The 17,636-nt window shown below is 36.3% G+C and overlaps 1 long non-coding RNA gene across 1 annotated transcript in view; it reads right to left on the reverse strand.

Moving 5' to 3' along the window:
- LOC132129064 (uncharacterized) overlaps positions 1-10,359 on the reverse strand; it is a 73,315-nt gene extending 62,956 nt beyond the window's left edge. Inside the window, exons 1-2 of the long non-coding RNA XR_009428432.1 lie at positions 10,138-10,359; positions 9,577-9,766 (exon numbers count right to left, since the gene is read on the reverse strand). This is a non-coding gene — a long non-coding RNA (uncharacterized LOC132129064). The remainder of the gene's footprint in view (positions 1-9,576; positions 9,767-10,137) is intronic.
- Between the last annotated feature and the right edge of the window lie 7,277 nt (positions 10,360-17,636).

Below are 17,636 nucleotides of genomic sequence, written 5' to 3' on the forward strand. Positions count from 1 at the left end.
AGGAGCTGCTATTTCTAGGCTGAGTGAAACTTTAACAGATGTTGCTGTTAATTACAACAGGAGGGGGGAAATGCGATTTAAACACTTTTATTAATTAGTTCCAATGAAAGTGTGATGCCAGGGAGATGGAAAGGCTTGAGGGACAGTCAAGTACTGAGGTGTCAACAGTGCCAATGTCTGAGATCAAAATAACATGCTTCAAATGGAGCCCCGTCTCAAGCTTTGAAAGAAACCATGCTTGCTGGAAACACCATTTTAGGTTAGAAAAGTAATATAATAACATGTTTTTAATTCTGAAATATAAATATATATATATATATATATATATATATATATACACACACACACACACACATGTTATCATGTGGGTTCTAGAGTACAGCTCTAGAGAATAAAAATTAAGACTTGATTGTAAGCCTATTTGAAGTGACACAATCTATGCAAAATAAATATGTAAAATATTGTATAAAATATATACACACACACACACACATATACAGTAGTCAACATATGAAGTGGATCAAAACCTTTGATCAAAGTTATCCTAAAACCAAAACAATACCCGTTGTTGTCTTATGACAAATCTGATTAACTTTTTTGATCCACTTCAAATGTTGACATATTTGACATACTGTATATATTCTCACATTTTTTATTTATATTTGTATTTTTTTATTTTCTGATTAGATATTAAATCCATGAAAACACGCACATGCACACACACACATTTAAATATGTAAAATATATAAAATATGTAGTTAAATTTTAATATAAATATATTTAGTATGTTATTTAATGTTAATCTTTTCCCCCAGATTTTTTTGTTACTTTTTTTAAGATGAAAACCAAGATTTCCAATTAAAATTGATGAAAACATTAATACAGTAAAATATTTAAAACAGAAAAGTATTTATACAGTATATATAATTTACATTTGCATATTGTTTTAAATTTACATAAAATATATTTACATTTTTAAATTACAAATATACAGTTAGAGAAATAAAATTAAACATGACATTTTTAAATAAATATACAATCTTAAATAACAATACAAGCAATATTATCTAAGATATAATAAAATAGTATTAGTTAATAATAAAATAGTATATTATTTATAATTATTATTTCACTTTAATATAAATATATCTCAATTATCTGCTAATTGTGGGCTTGAAGTTACAAATTCACAACAATTTTCATACATAAATTATATATATATATATATATATATGAAAATTCTTGCGAATTTGTAACTTCAAGCCCACAATTAGCAGATAATTTAGTTATATTTATATTGAAATATTTATTTGAATATTTAAATGAAAAAAAAAAATATATATATAATTTTTTTTTTTTTTTTTTTTTTTTTTTTTTTTTTATTCCAAGTTTATGTTTTCATTTAGTATACTGACTTTAATAACTGATCAGAAATGTCCAGTCTTAGTTATAATTTTCTGAAAAATACATTATTGGTTATTATATAAAGCTGCTATATAACTCTATAGCAGTTTTAAAACAGACATAAAACTAGTCCTGCTTCTAGATTTCTCTCTCTTCACTCTCTCCTCATATAACCAGCTTTAACCCAGAAATCACGGACAGCCTGATGTGACTTTGACGTTGTTCCCCCGAACTTGTCTTTTTGAGTTCTTTGTCTGGCCAGCATGTAAGACAAAACAGACACCGACGGAGAGCTGAGCATCTCATCCGGCCCACAGAGCAGAACCGCGTACATATCATGAAATATGTACGCTGTCTGTCCTGTAATACACCCTCACACGTCTCACTCCCAACACTGGATGGACAGGAGAGAAAAGGCCCAGTGGAAAAATAAAGTGCCATAATGAATCTAAAAAGCATGATTCACTCCCATCAGACGTACTCAGGGAAGTGTCACGTTCTCCCAAGCTCCCTGACCACTGACAGGCCAGTTGCGAAGAGAGAGGGGAGAGCAGGGGCAACAGCGATGGTACACAAGAGTATAAATCCTAATTAAGCATGGTATCGCCTGCTGTAAAATGGCCATCTTTTTCAAAGGCAACAGAACTGGATGTTATTTCTTAACCTATAAATTGCAAAAAAATTAAATCCCCAAAGGAGAAACAGGGCGAATGGCTTTATACATGAACAAAACACACAAAAAAAAAGGCTCAGGAAATAAGTGCATAAAGTGGGGAAAGAAAGAGCCAGCAATCTCTGCGTTGGGCTTTGAAAGAAAGGTAACAATCAATTAATCCTGGCAGTAATTGGGTGTTGGGAAAAAGGCAAAATGCAGTAATGAAAGTCATCCGTTGTGCTCATCTTTCTCTCCCGGCCTGACGAACCCTCCCCCCCATCATCTGCGGGATCTCAGGTGCTTAGCCATGCAAATCTGTCTGACAGCTCAGTACATCTCTGTCTGCCTAATTGGACAGTATAGAGTTGTTTATGGATATTGAAGACATTTAAGGCTCAGTCGGGGGCTGCTCAAAAATCATTAGCCGTGGGCCTCTGATACTGGACTAAGTCTTCTTCCTCCACTGATGTCAAACTCGGCCGTGAAAAATGTTTATCTTTGCCACCTGCGTGGAGAGGGGCTCTGGAAACGTGCAATGTACACGAGGAACATCTTAACGTGAGCGAATGTGCGAGGCTTCAGTCGTGACAGCTCAGACAATGGTCTTCCAATTAGAGACATACTGTGGAGTTAGCGATGCAGCGTAACGCGCCTCATCAAAATAATTTGCTCCAAAATCTTTTATTCCGTCTCTTTAATTTATTTATTTATATAAAGTATTAGAGAATGGCTTAGTGTCTTCAAGGTACGGTCATATTCTTGTGTAGAGAGCATCCATGAACTGTTTACTGACTGAAATACACACATAAAGGACAAGAGCTGGCTGGAATCTCCAGTTCCCATTTGATTATTTAGCTTCTACAGAATTCTGGCAGTCAGCGTGCACATTTTGTAACAAACTTGTTTCGAAAGGGCCATTGACACGACAATGTTTTCAGCCCAAAACTGGAAACTTTTTATGCATTTTGCCTGTTCGTTTACACAACAACCGTGTTTTGGAGACAGTTTTCAAAGTGCAAGTTTTTAAAAACTCCACCGTTATCGTTTCCATGTAAACACCCAATATGGGAATCTTTGAAAATGGTTATGTCATGCACGTGCATAGTAAGTGTTAGGTATGTAGACATGGGCAGTGTGTGTCGATTTTAAATGCAAGCGCGAACAAACATACACAACAATGGTGGAGTACTGTATTTGCTGCTCAAGAGTTTGCTAATGGTTCTTCAGCAAAGTGTGGATTTACTTCACCAATATTACAACCAACATCGGCGATGCATCATATACAACATATAATCGTTACTTCCCTACAGGTATTATTTACTAACAAGGTGACCGCGCCAACTACTGGGGTTCTTCAAATGCACCTGTTGTTGATGATTGGTATGGCTGGATTGAGTTAACCTTCATGGGTTGCTTTAAAAGGGGTTATGTATAGTTACTTGGAACCACGATCCGCAAAGCAGTGATTGGCTGGCGGCAAGACAGCAACATAATGACATTTATTTAAAAATGACACCTGATGAAACACTTGACAAATTTCTGGACTTGGCAGGAAACTGCCAAGCAAACAAAACGAAATGTTATAATAGATAATTTACTTTTTTTTTTTTTTTTTTACATGATTCCCAATTATTTATATTCACGATTGCTAACATTTCTACAGGCTTACCATTTTTATTTCAGTGTAGTAATTAGCAATTCATTTAATTTTATATTTAAACAGATTTGTTATGTGACAGCATTAATTAAAGTTTCTTAAGGGTCAAGATCATGTTAACTGCATCTCCTGTGCTCCATCAAGCCATTCCCATTATAGCTGTCATCACTCAAATAATGCACGACTTTACATTATCTGTATAGCATGTGTGTAAGACTCTAATACAATTATGAAGTAATTTTTTTATGACGTATAAATCTTTCATTGAGTGAAACTGTCTTTGTCTAAAGATTACACAACATTATTATATTATCTTCAAATACATTTTTTAATGATTACTATTTTAAATTACTGTCCCTGGATCAGTAGGATACTCTTGTAATAAAGTAGCGGTGGCAGTGGACAGATTTTAAGTATCAGTTCTACTTAAAAATATGCAATCTAATCCTGTTTTCATGAAAAAGCTTACGGACCTGTTGCTATGAAAGCAACTCCGGGATGAGCTTTGAAGAACCAACCAATCCAAGATCATGCCAAATCATCAACAATCAAATCCAGCTAACTGAGTTGGCGACATACGAAGAACGAGTACCTGGCATGGGATAATCCATCGTTTTTGGTCGTTTTCGTAAATCCTAATAATTTTGAAAATGTTCTTGTGTATACGAGAAAATTTTAAAACACAAGGGAAAAACTTTTCCATTTTTGACTACATCGCTGTTATGTAAATGTAGCCTAAGGCTGATAGTAAGTGCTTTAGCTTCATTTTTTATTTAATTAATTAATTAATTAAATTTCTTAGCTCAAATCACGCTACAATAATGTATGTTTAGCAACTTTGTAATCAAGATATACATTTTATCAGTTCTCAGGGGATCATTTGCTAAGAATGCTCTATTGTACAGGAATAATATTTCAAAATATTTTTTTCAAATCTGCAATCAAATCTGACAGCAAATGTAGCATTCATTTAGCTGCTTAACTCAAATTATAAAAAAAAAAATACTGTATTTTTAATATTTCTAATCGGCAATACAATTTGGCAGAAAATGAAGTGTAACTCCTCATATGCTAACAATGAGCCGAGGAGGGACCAATAGCCTCGGACCTCAAGCCACGATGTCAAAATCAAGCTTCGTTTCCACTGTCAGACCAGGGCTACAATAAAACCTGCCCTTAACAGGCCTCCCTGAAGCAAACGTCACACAACACCACATTTTCACCAGAGAGGGGAAAATGAAAGAAAACGAACTATATTGCAAAACAAACTTGACAGAAGCTGACATTTGGACCTTACATGAAGATTTAAAGACTTCAGCATCTATATTTTATATACCAATGATTTACGATAAAAAAAATTGCAATTTATTCATTTGTGTAAGCATGCTCAATCAAGCTGATTTTTTACATTATTTCACATAAAAAGAGACCACACATACTGGTTTAGTCGCAGCTGCTCCATATATTTGTAATGACAGGAATGAAAAAAACAACTCCATTAGGACTTTAAAATCCTAATGCATACACAAATAACACAATAGAAAAATACTGATAAACCCTTGTACGTTTACGCCAAATTTCTTTAGAAAGAATAAGTATTTATGTTTGTTTTCCATGATGGATGTAACCGGAGCAGGTTTGAGCACTGTCTACCATCTCACTATACTGTTATTCCATTCAATTAATGACATGCAGATGCAAAAGTCTGAAATCATCAAGGACACAGAGAAGAGACAGAACAAATATGATTTCATGCTTCTTCAAGTTCTTCATGCTGTCGCTGGTATTTTCATAAGCATAATGTACATTTATAATGGTATTTAGAATTAAACTATAGGAAGTGAGCAGTGGTGCTGGCCGTCTTCTAACTCAGAATAAACGCCTTTATTCATTGTCCACTTTGACCCAAGGTGTTCAGCTGGCCTAAAATCCCTGGCTTTTGGTCCTGAGGAAGTCCTGACATTTAAAATTTCAAATCTGGAAAAAAAATCCGGTAAACAGTTTATGTAGTATGGGTAAACAAACTGAAACTACATTTCTACAGCCACCGTACTGAACGTTTCTGGACAATTTAAGATTTGCCTGCCTAAAATGTTACATAAAAAGGCAGTTCTTGATTGCTCTTGGTAATGTGGACTTCATCACCAATAGTGAAAAGCCTGACTATGGAAGACTAGCAACAATACAGTTAACACTGTCCTGCATTCAACACACCAATTCTGCAAATAGAACAATGTGTGCAAATATGAAAAGATCTATTTTAAGTAAAGAGTTCATTATTGTGTAAATCGATGCCTTCATAATGAGAGTTTGCTTGCCAACGACCCAATAATTCCGCCATAATGTTGCACGCACCCAGTAGACTTAGAGATATTGGTGAAGTCAAGAAAGAAAGATTTCCTTTCCTTTTCCCCTCCTCTATCTCTCTTTCCAGCTATAAAACAAACGCCCAATCAAAGGCAAACTCAGTTTCTATTATCTGTTCTCTCACCAACACCCCCAAAGCCCTTCTTCACCAGTGCGCCCGTTACAGAAATGTTTCTTCCCATCAAAGCCTTTACTTATCACTTCACCGGTGACATTGAACTTCCCGTGCCCCGGCTGCCGAGACACATCTCTGAACCCTCACAATCACTCTTCATCCCCAGTAACAATTTAGTAATGAAGTATTGATTTCCAGATTCCCTTCTTAGGGATGATATTAGATTTGGTTTGATAAACTGTGTCGGGGGCCCCTAATCTGCTCCGTCCCTTTCCCCGCTGTCTGTAAAACAAAGTGCCACTAGAGGGATAATGACCAGGGAACATCGATGAACTCATTTCATCAATTTGTAACACTTGACAATGAAAAAGGGCCACCGTTTTTCACACACCAATGTCAAAGTTTATTGCTCAGGGTAGGGTCTTATTGGAAGCCTGACATCTTGGCTCTAATTTATGGGCCCCTGTGTGCTGGTTACTTTGAAAGGAAATGTTTGGATATGGCTGGGATATTAGTGTTGCACCTGGTCTGGCTGGTTTTTATACGGCCACCGGGGATCTATGCATCATGTCTGCAAATACAACAACAACTTGCAGCCGCCAAAGCTATCTAGCCATTAGGAGGGGAAAGTAAGGGGGTCTATGACATGCATAAGTCATGAGATGCTGCTAGGTCTAGGTCAGATGGACTCCTGAAGGGATGAAAATAATTCAGAGACTACAGTGAGCAACAAAGGCCCCAGCTCTTTTCACAACCTGCCGAAGGTGGACTCAACTACAGAGTCCTGTGTTTTCATTGGTAGTATAATTCAAGGTACTGCCATCGCATGATGAGTTAATGCAACCTAAATATTTCTAAAGCTCAGTGGTCCAGTCGACGCCTCTGATCACATTTGAATAAATCTTTTTTGCTTTGCATTTGAACCTTTTTACATTTAAGATTGCAAAGTTGGATCTCTACAAATTACTTGCTAGATACATGCATTTTCTTCAACTAGGCAAAGAGTATCCCTCTGACATCAGCTCTAATTTCCAGCCAGTCTGCCGTGAGATAATGTTGTATCCTGCCCTGGCTGATGTACAGCTGAATCTCTTTAGCCTTTGTTCTTTATTTACAATAGTCAGACTACTTTGCACGCTGGCCCGATTTCACAGGTGAATGCTTGCTATTCTCTGGGAAAAACAATTGAGGTACAGCAAGAGGATATAAACTAAGAAAAATACCAAGTCTTTCTGAGGCAGAAATAGATGATATCTTTTTCAAACACCAAAGAATACCTCTCAAATCACCTTTCTTCCTTTAGTCAGTAAAACAAACTAATTTATTCTCCTTTTCCATCGTTTCATGCTAACTGTTGCTAGTGCTGCAAGGCATTACATGGCTGAGAATTGAGAACGAGTGTTTACTTTGTCTTCTTCAAACGTGTTTGTTAGAGGCCCATCCCTTGGAGTTCCAGAGGCCCTTTAACTGCAGCTCAGGCATCAATGGCTCTGCTCTCAGTAATCACATTGCCTCTTCCCCCACTAGAGATCTACATGCATAGAGCTTATCAACTAGATTACCGCCAGGTGAAGATGAAAAACCCAATTTGCGGCTCCTCATTTCGGTGGGTCTAGTATTCAGTGTCAGCACGCATTAGCGGATGAAGTGTATTGCTTTGCCAGGTGGGTGTGGCTGAATCGCCTTTAAGATTGAGATGTACATGCACTTGGGCAGATGAGAAGTGTCCAGAAGCACAGCTTGGACCATGAGTTTGAGTAAACTTCAAGTTCAGCTCACTGCTGACCACAAAACATTTGCAAAGAATGAAAGCTTGCTGAACAGAACACCATGTTCCAGACTTAAGTTGGGGGGATGCCACATTTAACACAGAGGGATAGATGGTCATTAAGTTGCACTGTTGTGTTGTATAGCTTGGTGTTCATTGTTAACATCCAACCAACCAAATCCCCCCCCCCTGAAATGGGGCTGTCAGACAAATGAGACAAGCTTGGGGGGCAGGAATGTGTAGGGAACCACTGGTCCAGGAAATATGGGCTGTGAAGATTAGATGTGACCTTGGACAGTACAGTCTATTGAATGAACTATACATCGGTCCTTCACAGTTTCATTTTCATTTGTATAAAATTAAATTTACCGTCTATTGTGACTAGAGGCAGTGGCACACCAAGCTGATGGTCAGGCGTCTGCCAACGTCAAGCAGGTTTTTTTCATGTGTTTTAAACTTCAGCTCTTGTAGGAAGCAGTTTGCCAGATTCCCGATGAAAGCAAGCAAGTAAATCAAGACTGCACTGACAGAAGTCTGTTATAATGTCAAGTTATCTTTACCAAGCATTCCAATACACAAATATTTTCATAACAACATGAGCCGCTTAACATGAAGCAAGTTATTAGATTATTTAAGGCTATATAAAATTGAAGACTATATAAAGACTTAATACCTGCTGATATAGAGAGTTAACTCCTAACACACAGATGCAGAACACATATGCTAGTTTGCAGTCAGCCGTAGTCCTTGCAGTGTGTTTAAGCACAGCTTTTCTGTCCAGATGTAGCCAAAGTTAGGTGACAACACCGTCGGCTTTTGTCAACATTAGTTCTTTGAAGTCAGCTTGGTGTGTCCTGGCCTTAAATCCAGAACACATTTTGAAAGCTGCCGTCCTCAAAGGGCTTCTTAACTAGCTTAACCAGAAATACTTCCTTTGCTCAGTTGGCATCACTTGAAATACCATACTAGTTAACTCTGCTAGATGCTACACAAGTTTTGCTGGTGAACAGCTTGGCAATATTTGTCCACTAGCTTGACCCAGACCTAACATGAACAAACCAGCTTGTTTGTTTAAACCAGGACTATTTCACTCCCATCCTGGATAGGCAATGGCCTGGAGCATTTACCTCCAACCCAAATCCAGTACATGTGAAGAAGCAAATTAAGGATTACTTGATTAGTCAGGAGTCTTGGAACTAAAAACTGCAGGACAATGGCCCTCAAGAACCGGAGTTGCATAGCCCTAGTCTTCTCAGCAGGGTAGGCATTCATATCTACATAGCTTAGCGTATTCCATTTTTCACCATTTCTGTTGGTTAATGAATACCAGAGTTTTGATGGGTCCCAAAAGGTGTTTTCCCCAGGCCTTGCACTTGAACACTAGTGCATGAAAAGGGTGACTACACTTCATATTACCACTCTCAGTGCAAGCGAGGTCAGAATCTCGCAAATGAGTGCCATGCTGCCCTCTAAGGTGATTACTGATAAAGAATGACATGCTGAAGTGAAGACACAGGGGAAATATACGCCAGAGTCCAATCACCCCTTCTGCCTCCATACATTCTCTCATTGGGAAGGCTTGTATAAATACAGGAGGAATGGACACTTACCTCTCCTTATGAGTCACTTCATCTCTGGAAGAGGACAGAAGGTTGAGTCATCAAAAATGCAGGAGGTTTTTGGTGGAGTATCCACATGTTCTCTCTGATATTGTGATGAAGTCTTGAATATTTTCAAACATGCTGCATTTCCTCTGAAAGATATTCCCCTTCACAGTGGAAATGACCTGTGACACAAACACTGTAAAGACAGAGGAAATGGTTCATGTGGGAATCCTATAATTTTAACACATTTGTTTCTGATTATATTATATTGCACAACTGTGGCTAGCACACAACACACATCCAAGAAACTGCATATTCACTCTAAAAATGGTACCATAGAGGTACAACAGCTTGTCACTGGCGCGGTACCTTGGAAAGGAAAGCTTTGTACCTTACCTATCCCTAAAATGTCCTTTAGAGTAGTAATATGTCCCCTTAAGGTACTACTATGAATCTTATATGAGTAAATAAGGTACAAAGATATCCTTTTCCCAGTGACAAGCTGTTGTACCCCTAAAAGTACAATATTTGCACAGTTTTACGAAAGTGTTGGAGTTTTGTCCTAACCTGCCAACAGGACATTTTGCCAGGCATTTGGCCACTGTTCCCATGGTGTCATACTGGGTAGCTCCGCCCCTAGGGAATCCTCATTGGTCCAAGATCATGTGCCACAAAGCTATATAGGTATAGCTCCGCCCCTAGGGAATCCTCATTGGTCCAAGATCATGTGCCACATAGCTATATAGGTATTAAACACAAAATATGTTCTGATTGGTTGTATTTGAGTCAATTCGCACAGTATTTTTCTTTCAGTGTGGCCAAATTACTGGTTAGGACCATTTTCTTTTTTTCATGAAATATTAAATTAAATATTATATTTTCATGAAATGTTATATCTTCAATGAAGCCTTAACAGGCAATTGTAATGTACTGCTAATTTAAATTAAATTTCCAACCATCACACTCTCTAACATATGGTACTTGAACATTGTTTAAATGTGTTATAGCATGTGAGTGAATATATTAACAAAATTAAGGCTTTTGACTGAAAGGATGACTAGCTTAAATAGTAGACTTAAAGTCTGAATAAAATCAAAAGCTTTGCATTTCTGTTTTTTAAACCTCTAATATGACCAATTTGAAGTGCATTATCATAGTTAAACTTTTTTGTCACAAATATTATACATAGACAATTAGCTGTCTATTAAACTGATTAATGTGCATTCAATTTCTTTACTTGAGAGTTATGTGCCGCAAGTGAGTGACACATTATTGTGCCATCTTTAAGAGGAACAAAATTAGATAGATAAAAGCATCTGATAAATGACTAAATGTAAATGTAAATTAACCAGAAAACTCTTAATATAAAGATAATTATGTTCTTAGATCTTCAACTCAAATCCTAGGCTGTTTTCATACCCACACACAAAGAAATAGAGTGTCAGAGAAGGAGAGAAGAGAGTTTATAGTGTTTGGGCTACTGTGTGTGCACACATACACTTGAAATATTAGGTTGTTAGCAAGCACCATTACGAAGTGAGAAAGGGAGGCGAACAGAGAGCCATTCTTTCACGAGGAGGTGCCATGTCCCAACCATCACACTCCTGGCTCATGAGGGCTCCAATGGCACCTGAGGGGGAATCTCATGGCTGTCATCCCAGAAAGCCTCCTGCACTGATGAAGGCCTGCCATCTGCTCTCCATATGAGATAAAAATGAAGAATTGTCTTTGAAAAGCCATCTTTCTCTCTTCTTCAACTCACCAACTGAAAAATCGTTATTGCTACGATATTCTGGAAACAAGAACAGGAAGCCACATCATTAGTTTCTGGTTGACTAACGTAGTGGGTAATTACCTTAAATGCTAACAGAGTTGCTGGGACATTCCTGTTATGCAGTACACTTTAAAAAAAAAAAAAGAAGAAACTTTTGTTGTAATTTAAACAAGGTAGTTTTATCAAAGTGTATATGAAATATGCTATGATATGAAATATGATATAAATAAACACCTAAAGTTAACATTTTCTCATTGAGGGAATGGGATTAGCTTGCATTGGGTATGCTAACTTCAAGTTCATTCTAGTTTTTAACTATATTTTGAAATGTATAAATTATCATAAGTTCTGCAATTTTATCAAAAAGGATGGGACATTTTTTAGTTACATAAATGCAAAATACCACAGTGCATCACACAATGAATCAAATCCATTGCTTATACTCACTTGACTATTGTTTTTGCTGTTGTTTTCCCTCCAAAATGATGATACTTCCTGGAGGATGATGTCATGAACAGGCTTTTGTTACACAAAATTACCATGAAAAACGTGTGAACATGAAAAACATTGCGATAAACATGAAACACACTTTGTTTCCAATTAAAACAATAAATTTCTCAATAAACTCTCAGTTTTTCCATAAACATGACAAGTACAGCAACATCTATAATAATAATATAATTATTTAAAATTAACCCTCACGTTTACTTAATTTTGATATTGTGAGGGATAAAAATGATTTCCGTCTTTCAGAATTTTATAAATGAAAGAAAAAGAAAAATGAAGCCAAAAACACCCTGCACAGCAGGAATGACAATATTATATTTAAGCAGATTTAAATTTTATGATAAATATGTCTGAAACATGCATGTTCCTCCTGTAAGTAACCTCTCCATGCCTTTTGTTTTATCACTCTGTGCAAATTATCCCAGCTCCCACAGAGCCTACAAGAAACAGCATTATTTTATGACACCAGGAGGAGAAAAATGGTAGAAATAGAGGAGAAAGAAAAGGGAGATGGTCCTTCAGGGAACATGGTGTAAATGAACTTCCAGGAATGACACAGGCGAGCAATGAGGCGTAGATAGAAAATGTACGCTGCACATCATCGGATAGAGATGCCAGTGGAAATAGCTTCATTGAAGTGTCAGCCCTCATTCATCAATCAATCATCCGCAAGAAACAATAACGGCCGCGGCGATAGTGCGGCTTTTATAGGGCTTACTCATGGGTATCGGCAACAGCACTTAAGGGTGGCTCTGACACAGGAGGAAAAAGTGAGGTTAGGGGTATGCAGATGCATTTCACATGCAGGTAGAGCGCAGGAGGCAGAAAAAGAGAGCGAGAGGGGTGAGCGGGCGGGGGAATCACACTTAGTGGACATGCTTTTGCAAAGAGAAAAAGAAAGAAAGAGCAAAAAACTCCCCTTGCAAAAAGAAAAATAGCCCACCGCCCCATGCTCCTGATCCAGAGTGTAGAAAGGTGGAAAACAAAGCTGTCTTCTATCTATCATTCACCCACCATCTATCAATTCTGCAATGTGTTTTGTGATTGTGATGTTTAGGCATTGTAATATTTATGGCTCGATGATAGAAGGGAAGACAGGCTCAGACAGGCCGACATTAGATATACATTTTCAAGGGGTCATGACCTCGGTCCTGTATCTCCCTCAGTGGTCTGGTTTCGAATACGCTAATACAACATCTGGGGAAGAGCGATTACACTTTTTGTTTACAAGATGAAATTTCCCAATCAGAGATCTTTTTTTTTTTTGGACAATGGTGACGTGTTAAGAGAACATTTAAAGATAATATTTAAAGGAATAGCGTGCCAAAAATGTAAATGATATCAATATTTATTCAGCTTAGTTATGGAAGCCCTTTTTAATTTTTAGTTTGTACCTAACAGTTGTGACCTTGTCTTAAGTTTCTGGGGTATATTTGTAGCATTAGCCAAAAAAACTTTGCACTGGTCAAAACTAATGATTTTTCTTTTATGCCAAAAATCACTAGGAAACTGACGAAAGATCATGTTCCATGAAGATATTTTGTAAATTTCCTACCATAAATATATCAAAACTTAATTTTTGATTAGTAATATGTATTGCTAAGAATTTACTTGGACAACTTTAAAGGCGATTTTCTCAATATTTAGATTTTTTTGCACCCTCAGATTCCAGATTTTCAGATAGTTGTATCTCGGTCAAATATTGTCCAATCCTGACAAACCATACGGAAAGCTTATTTATTCAGCTTTCATATGATGTCTAAATCTTAATTTCAAAAAATTGATTGGTTTTGTGGTCCAGGGTCACCATTCTGTTTTTCTCACAGTTCTAATATTTCAAAAATTAATTATGAATGAATTAATTAACATTTGCAATACCTTTATTATTATTTTATTTATTTATTTATTGTATGGCACAAATAATAAAACTGAATTGTGAGATGTAAACTCATAATTGCATGAAAAAGTCAGAATTCTGAGTTTATGTCTCAATTCAAAATTGTATATACTTTATATAGAATTGCGAGAAAGTCTTTTTTATTTTTATTCTTCTTATTATTATTATGCTTTTGAAAGGCTCTCCTACTCACCAAGGGTTCTATTTGATTTAGGCACACACACACACACACACACACACACACACACACACACACTAGTAATATTGTGACATTTTAAATAAATGTTTTCTAACTGAATATATTTTAAAATGTAATTTATTCCTGTGATGGTAAAGCTGAATTTTCAGCATAATCACTCCATTCCTAGTGTCACATGATGCTTCAAAAATCATTCTAATATGCTGATTTGCTGCTCAAAAAAAAAAGAAAAGAAAAAGAAAAACGTTTTTACTGCATATTATTTTTGAATAATATGTTTTATTTTGGAAATTGTTGTTAAGTATGATATTTATATGTGTGCGAGAATGAATTCTGAGTCAAACTATTCCTTTAAGACTTTAGGAAATAAACTTTTCAACAGCTGGGTGTTTTGGTTTTTTGTTTTGTACAGGTGTGTTGAATATGTATTTTGCCCCATTTCCACTGAACAATGACAACAATGTCATTTCTTAAAAACCCTCATCCCATTAATGGGTTCAGCCATCAGAGAGCAAATGTGGGCTGATGGAACCAGCAAAATCTTTAAATGCTGCAACAGTCGCTTTTACTGTACGTACGTCTTTTGATTTCCCCCAACCAGGTCTCTTGATGGCTTCTTAGCAACATGAAACATGACACATCATCCATTATTCTGAATGTGTGCCTTGCTATCTTACCCCGCTCCATATGGTCCTTCTTGTCTCCAGACACCCAAATCCCTTTCCTGAAGCCAGCGGCTGTTTTTTTCCGCAAGTGCCATTATATCTCCCTTCTTTCTCAGAGGGATCTACGGATGATGATGAGCAATCACAGCGAACGCTGACTTTACATCTCTCCAAAAACACGAGTCGGATTCCTTCAGTGCTCTTCTGGCCCAGTTGCTAATTGATGCAAGTTGACAATCTGGAAGGAGCAATTGTTAGTGACGATAACATCGGCCATGAAGAGGTCACTTGACTGATATAAAGATTCCATGTGCTGCTTTTGTCTGGAGCGAGGAGAGACAGGTGTCTGAAATAAAGTGTTGGGTGTGATTCAGTGTTAGGGAGTATATTAGGCAGAGCTGTTCAACTGAATTTATTAAATGAGTATCAAATTAATAACTTAATTGCAGTCTACTTGTAATTTGGGTTTTTGTAACTTGGGGTTTTGTATCTAATACTGACTCTAAGAAATTTTAAGTTCATCCTACATAATATTTTGAGTAACTGCATTCTTGGAAATATAGAAACAGAGTTAATACGAAGCTCCCAAATAGCATAGAAAAAATTTGTAACATCAATATACTATTATCATTTTGATATTTATATCAGAAATACACACAAAATACAGTAATATTGAGAAATATTATTACAATTCAAAATAACTGATTTCTATTTGAACATATTTTAAAATGTAATTTATTCCTGTGATGCGCAGCTGAATTTTCAGCATCATTACTCCAGTCTTCAGTATCACATGATCCTTCTGAAACCATTCTAATATGCTGATTTGCTGCTAAATTATTATCAATTATTATTGGTACTCAGATATTAAGAATGATTCTTATCACTGTCAGTGTTGAGGCTTAATAATTTTGTGGAAAAAATGCATTCTTTGATGAATAAAGTTCAAAAGTACAGCTTTTTAAAAAACAAATATTTTTGTAACATCATAAATGTCTGCACTGTCACTTTTGATTTTGAATAAAATTATTATAATTTTTAAAATATTTACTTTTGAACTTTTGAATGGCAGTGTATGAATGGCATTTCCACAAAAATAACAAGCATCACAAAACATTGATAATAATCAGAATTTCCTGAGCAGCAATTTATCATATTAGAATGATTTCTGAAGAATCATGTGACACTGAAGACTGGAGTAATGATGCTGAAAATTCAGCTGCGCATTACAGAAATACTATTTTAAAATATATTCACATAGAAAACATTTATTTTAAATTTTAATATTATTATTTCACAATATTACTATTTTTACTGCATGCATGATCAAATAAATGCAGCCTTGATAATGGATGCAACATTTGTCATTTGCATGAAAGAACATTTTAGATCTGAATTGTGCATTAAGCCATGAAATGTGAATATAAGCGTCACAGCAAAAAACATTGCAACAAAACAACAAGAGTTAAGACAAAAGTGACAGTGTATGTACTGATGAAAATGCACAATATAGTTGCAATGATTAATTTATTAAAACATTATTCTTAAAATATCAAAAATGAAGCAGACAATTAAACATTTTCATGGTGAACAAATAATTTGCCTGACAGGGGGAAACGGCACTAATAAAATATCGTCTACTCGTCTACAGGGAATATCGCCAGCTTTGCTTTTGCCACAAAGGCTCTCACAAATACAATGACAAGCAATAGGGTAACTGCATGTGGCCCCACGTTGCACATAACTCTAATTAACATCTTAGTGTTGTTCTCCTGCACATTACCTGCTGCACACAGCATTGCGTGGGGCCCGGCGCGCTGCGTGCCAGATCCCTATGTCAGCAAAAGCAACACCTCCTGTGGTGAATAAAGCAGAGCCCGGTGGAAATAAACGTCTCTTCTGCAGGGTGTGACCCCGGGCACAAAGGGGCCCACACCTTCACAGAAAACAAGGCAGGACGAAAACAGGAATTAACTATTGTGCTGTAACAGCAGGGGATGACGGCGCGAGCTGTAATAGTTGCTCTGCATTGCATGCATGCATTAGAAAATGCTAGTTAAGAGAACATTTAAAGGTGCAGCCAGCTGTTTTTTTTTTTTTTTTTTTTACAAATGTTTTGCACAAATAAACTGCAGTTGTTATTGTAGTAACAAATATGACTATATGACTCATGCACTATTACAAAAAGCTTTGCACCTATACTTACCTCTAAATGGAACATAATAGTACCTTAAAGATACATATTAGTGCTTTTAAAGTATACTAGTGTGAAATGGTGCATATACTATTATCAATTATTAGACACTTTTGATTGTGAAATAAATTAATCATCAGAATCAGAATCAGAAAGAGCTTTATTGTCATGTATGTTTACACATACAGGGAATTTGTTATAGTGACAGAAGCTTCCACATCACAAACAGAATGACAGTGACAAGACAAAGATAATTACAATAGAATAATTGAATTCAGAAATAGCTATATAAAACACTTTTTTGAAGAAAAACAAAACACAAAATAGCCAAAAGTTTTTTTTATGTATAGTGTCGTACAAATGCAAGGAAATGTGAATAAGTATGGTGTGTTAAATAAACGTATGAATAATGTTGTGTATTACATGTTAATTGTAATCATGGGTGACAAACATGAATAGCACAGGACAGCAACTGAAAATTCAACTGCATAAAGTTGCATCCATCAATAGATGTGAGGAATAAATCCAATGCAAAAAATTAAACTCTTTTTTTTTTAAAGTAAAGGGAGCTGAGTTTAATTTGACAAAACAAATATTGTTAGACTATGTTAAGAAAATACTATTCCAGTTTTTCTACTTCAAATATTCATGTTTAATTCAACGTGATACATTTTTCTTTCTCCAAACAACCTCAGCACCGCTAAAGCAACACTGAAGGCCCTCACCGCAGCCAGAGATTCACAAGAAGCCTGCATGCTTTCCACCTTTCACAAGGCAGTAATGAGGCTTGATCCAGACGTGTACTGATCACCGCAGACCAGCAGCATCAA

Source organism: Carassius carassius, chromosome 46, assembly GCF_963082965.1.
Source record: "Carassius carassius chromosome 46, fCarCar2.1, whole genome shotgun sequence".
In the NCBI taxonomy this organism is placed as follows: domain Eukaryota; kingdom Metazoa; phylum Chordata; class Actinopteri; order Cypriniformes; family Cyprinidae; genus Carassius; species Carassius carassius.